Source organism: Pongo pygmaeus, chromosome 16 (assembly GCF_028885625.2).
Source record: "Pongo pygmaeus isolate AG05252 chromosome 16, NHGRI_mPonPyg2-v2.0_pri, whole genome shotgun sequence".
NCBI classification, from domain to species: Eukaryota; Metazoa; Chordata; class Mammalia; order Primates; family Hominidae; genus Pongo; species Pongo pygmaeus.
This window is the reverse complement of record NC_072389.2, coordinates 52,012,310-52,017,850: the sequence shown is the minus strand read 5'-3', so window position 1 is coordinate 52,017,850 and position 5,541 is coordinate 52,012,310. Positions and strand designations below refer to the sequence as shown.

The 5,541-nt window shown below is 33.6% G+C and overlaps 1 pseudogene; it reads right to left on the bottom strand.

Annotated features, from left to right (window-relative positions):
- Positions 1 to 578: 578 nt before the first annotated feature.
- On the bottom strand, positions 579 to 1,021 carry LOC129014158 (cytochrome b5 type B-like; annotated as a pseudogene).
- Between the last annotated feature and the right edge of the window lie 4,520 nt (positions 1,022 to 5,541).

Genomic DNA, 5,541 nt, shown 5'->3' with positions numbered 1-5,541 from the left:
TTAAAAAAAATATATAGATGGGGCCTCCCTATGTTACTCAGAATGGTCTCAAACTTCTGGCTTCAAGAGATCCTCCCAGCTTGGCCTCCCAAAGTGTTAGGATACCAGGCACGAGCCACCATACTTGGCCCTAAATCAGAATTTTTAAAAAGATTTTACTTGAAGCATGGAAAAGGAAAAGGTTCAGCACTAGATTGTTGCCCTGTTAAGAATGTCTAATGTGCATTTAAAAGTATTGGAAAGCAGGCCTTTTGACAAAGAGCAATGTCACTATAACATATGAACTACAATTATGAACAGAAAGTTTTGAAATAAAAGGGTAGTCGTGGAAACCAGTGAAGAAAAGAAACACTGGCAATTGTTTGACACAGAACAGTGAGCAGGTACTTTGGGAGCAATAATCTGAAAGATGGACAGTGGTCCCAGATCTGAGGTGGTTGTCTGGCCAACTGTCTTGGCTGCAAACTGGGGAGAATACAACTGGCAGGATTCGAGAAGAGGGCATTTCTGCAGCTCCCGAGCAAGTCTCTAGTTTTCATTCCAAAGTAGATGTGCTTTCCGGACTTCAACAAGGCCTATCAGGAGGATTTGCTTTCCGATATGTAGGAGTGAGACAGGTAACCTAAGAGGATAGCACCTATGATAGGGAAAATCCAATATGGCCAGAAACTTTTGCATGTGTCATTTTTTGAAGGATCCTTGCACAGTTTTCAGGTTTGAGGTCACTCAAATGGACTGCACCAGTATAGTACTGCTTTAGCATTTCTCTGGCATCAGAGGAGTGGCCTACATCTACAAAACTTTCAGTTGCATCTGCACCAGCTTATTCCAGCAGAACCTTTTCTCTGCCAGGGGGATCCTCAAAGTGGGGGACATTGTAGAGTCACCCATGGATTACTAGCCACAGTTCCTTCAAGGAGTTTTGCTTCACCACGTCCTCCAACTGGTAATAGCTGGTGGAAGTCCCTACCCCCTGCCCTTTTTCATCACTGCTGCTAGCTTGTGCAGTTGCCATTGGACTGGAAATACTGCCTTTCCACTGCTAACTGGGCTTCCAAGACTACCTTCCTTGAGGAGAGCCCGCAGCAAACTTTTCCTAAAGAAAAAGAGTTCTTAAAATAAGATTATTCAAAGGAATCTTCTAACAAAATGATTAGATAATTATTGTTAGACCCATATATATGTATGTATTATATGTATGTGTGTATGTTTTTATGTACGTATGTATGTATGTATTTTTAGCATTTTTACCCAGCTGGATGGGTGACCTTAGTGTCCCAGAATTTCTTAATCTCATTTAGGTCTATCAAAAAATTATTCAAGTGTTTTATCACAAATCATAATTTTGCTTCCTAGAGGAAGGTCATGGACATGATGCTAAGCAAAAATCTTCTATTCCAGCCTAGGTTTGGGAGACGTTCCTTCCCAATTACTTTTATTATAAGTAGACTATAACGAAGTAGAGTAAAATTGCTGTAACATTTTTGAATTAAAATGAATTTGAATATAACTTTGTTGGTATGTGGCTCCTCTCCTCTGGCTGGTCCCTTTTCTCAAAGATAGCAGGCTATTATCTTAGGGGAGCAGGAGAGAAATGTGGAGAAGGCCATGTGCACGCAGAATATGGTAGGAAGTCCCCTATAGGCCAGAGAAGCAAGGAGGCAGCAAAGCAGAGGCTCCCAGATCAGCAGAATCCTCCTGGAGTGAGTCTGTGAAGCAGAGGTCAACACCTGGAAGATTCTGTTGCTTCTACCTTGAAAGATCTGTCTGGTACTGGACTCAGAATTATTTCTGATAACATTTTAAGGCACATCAGAAAGTTACCACCATTTAATAATCAAGTACAGTTGGGTTGGGACAGATTTGGATTATGTAGCTAATTCTCGGGACTCCTGGTCTGTAAAACATGCTTGATGTTTTTAGTCATTTCATTAATTTTGCAGTAATGTTATCCCAGACTTGATGCAGTTAAGTTTTTAAGCTGACATTTCTACATTATTGGTGGAGTATGAGCTACTGTATTACTATGAAATTCATTCAATACGTATTGCTTGTTGCCTCTGATATGCCAAACACTGAGCTGGGCACTGAATAAATAAAAATAAGCGAAAGTCTCTGATTTCAAGAACTTTACAGGCTCGCTAGCCAGACCACATTCACTGTCACCCTAAATTAGAATAGACTTCTTGGTGCAGTGGATGAAATGGGCAGGCATTAATTGCTGTACTTCCTTTTCCCCAAACAAGTGATCAGTCTCCATCTGGTTGTTGATCTAAAATATCCATTATATCAGGCGGGTGCCAGACAGCAAAGATGTTAAATCCTTAGCTTTTGAATTAAAAAGCCACAGCCCAAATGCAAGCCATGAAAGATTTTGTGACAAAATAAGTGGTCATATACAACATTTATTTTTCCCCACCCCACACAATATAAAGAACCTCTTAGAAGCCAAAAAAGAGAGTTACAGGAGAGCGACAATGTTTTGATGCTGAGAAGAGATGGGAGTCTTGAGCTCAAATTTTGGGAATATGAAGTAGGAGAATAGTTGAAGTCTTCTTATACAATTTGAGAATTTTACTTATACTTCTTTTACAATTGAGACTGTAAAGTTAGAAATAACTTTTAAACCTATTCCTGTCTTGATATAAATATTTAACTGGTCAATTAAAATATATGGTCTCTGAGCTTGGATTTAAGAAGCAAAAAAGACCCAAGAGCATCTTGCCATTCAAAAACCCAGCAAACTTCAAAAGAGGATAGGCAAGGTTATACCAGGAAAATATAAACCAAAAAAAAAATGTGGCCAGTTATTTTAATATGTAAATCTATTTGTGTAAAGGAAAAAGAGAAAAATACAGTTGTTTTCTACTAAAACAAAAAAATGATAAAAATATGCTTAACAATACAGCCTTAAATTAGAGCAAAGTAGAACTGGTAAAACTACAGAGAGAATCACATAAATTAACTGCATATTTGAAGATGTTAACAAAATTATGCAGAACTTAGAGATATGAACAATACCATTACTAATAATACATATGTACATATGTATATATGAAATATCTATTTCTGGTCATATTTTAGAAGCAAACAAAAATGTTTTTAAAAGAATCACAGGTTATGAATGAAAACTTCAATTTCAAACAATATATCAAACTATCTATTAAAGAAGTTTAATAAACTAAAAACTAGTATTTTCAATGGCATAATGATATCTCTTATTTTTTGAAACCAAAATAGTACCTCACTATAAATGATTGTTTTACAAAGGAAAAAACAGATTTTAGAAATACTTAGAATTGCAGGAAAATGAAAATATTTAATGCTCACTTTTGTGTAAGAACTAAAGCAGTATTTAGAAAAATATATTACTTAAAATGTATATATCTGGAAACAAGATAAGTTAAAAGCAAATAACCTAATCTTTCAACTTAAAAAGTGCAAAAAGAAAGACATAAGGAATCTAGAATAATTTGTCTAGTAAATGAAATAGAGGACAATAATAAAAGTTTAGAAAATTTAAATAAAATCTAGTTCCTTAAAAATTAATAATATAGATACATTACTGGCAAGACTAACAAAAGAAATAAAGAATATGCAAATTAACAAAAGAGAAAATTTGAAAAAATTCATAATAACATAGCAAGTAAAAGATTTATTAACAACTCTACATGACAAAATATAGGCGCAAAATAAATTACTAAAATGTATAAAATAATCAAAATTGGTACAGTGAGGGATAGATAACTTGAATAGACTTCTGTGGCATTATGTACATAAAAATAATTTTCCCCTTCAAAGGTGGGGAAAAAAAGATGATTTTTCAGATATTTTCTTTAAATTATTTAAAGGAATAATTTCTTTCATGTATGTTTTTGAAAGCAATAGAGAAAGATTGCTTCCTGGGTCATTTTATAATTAATCTTAATTCATTAACCATATTATAGTCAAACTATATAAAAAGAAGGTTAGTGGACCATTTTACTCATGAACATACATGCAAAAATTCTCATGAAATATTAACTTACCAAATGTAGTGTCAATCATACAGGTTAGGAATTCAAAGATGGTTCTACATTGGGAAATAAATTATTAAAATTTGCCATTTGAATAAACTTTAAAGAGAACATTTAAATAATTATTTCAACTGATGAAAAATATAAAGTTTAATGCTTATTGATGATTAAAAACTCTTAATCTTTGAATAAAAGCAGATTTTCTTAAATATGTAAGCTTATATATCAAATATCTGAAGTAACCTCTGATGGCTTCTTTTAAAAATCAGGAATACTACAAAATACACGTTTTTGCTATACTCTTGAATACAGACTGGTGGTGTTTCCCAATGCTATAAGGAAATAAAAATTTTAAACTGTCATTTTTGTCAGGTGATATGATTATCTAAAAACCAAACAGATCAACAACAAAACTACTAGGAAACTGGGGGAAGTTTAGAACTTTGGATACAAAATCAACATCAAAATAATCTTTTTCACACTAATATAAACTGGGAATCGTAATTAAAGATAGACTTTACATGAGAGAAAAATACAAATATCTAGACAACTTATTCTAACATGCATAATACTTCTGTGAAGAAAGCACTGAAGCTACAGTGAAAGACACAGGACATTTAAATAAGGAGAGGAATTGTCCTCATTCTTAGATAGGAAATTCTAATGTAATCAGTTCTTTCCAGATTAATGTAAAAATCTAATGCAGTCTTAAAATTTTTATTGCATTGATCTTATTTAAGAAAATCAAATTTAAGTAAATTAATTTTCTTTTTACTTTAATTTTAAATTTTTTTATTTTTAATTTTTGTGAGTACATAGTAGGTGCACATATTTAGGGAGAACATAGAGATGCTTTGATATAGGCATGCAATGTGAAATATGCACATCATGGAGAATGGGATATCCATCCCCCCAAGCATTTATCCTTTGAATTACAAACAATTCAATTACACTATTTAAGCTATTTTAAAATGTACAGTTAAGTTATTGGCTATAGCTACCCTGTTGTGCTATCAAATAGTAGATCTCATTCATTATGTCTATATATATTTTTTGTACCCATGAACCATCCCACCTTCCCCCCAACCCCTGCAAACCTCCCCAGCCTCTGGGAACCATCTTTCTACTCTCTATATCCATTGGTTCAATTGTCTTGATTTTTATGTCCCATAAATATGTGAAAAAATGTGATGTTTGTCTTTCTGTGCTGGGTTTTTTACTCAACATAATGATCTCCAGTTCCATCCATATTGTTGCGAATGACAGGATCCCATTCTTTTTAATGGCTGAATAGTACTCCATTGTGTATAATATTTTCTTTATCCATCCATCTGTTGATGGACACATAAGTTGCTTCCAAATTTTAGCTATTGTAAATGGTGCATGTATATATTCAACTACTTTTGTTTTTGCTGATGGTGAAATATTAGAGACAATCTGGTTACCAAGATAGTTAAATTACTGTGGATGTATATCATAGAGTTCTAGTCAGCAATCAGAAGAAATGAGAGAGGTACACAGCATA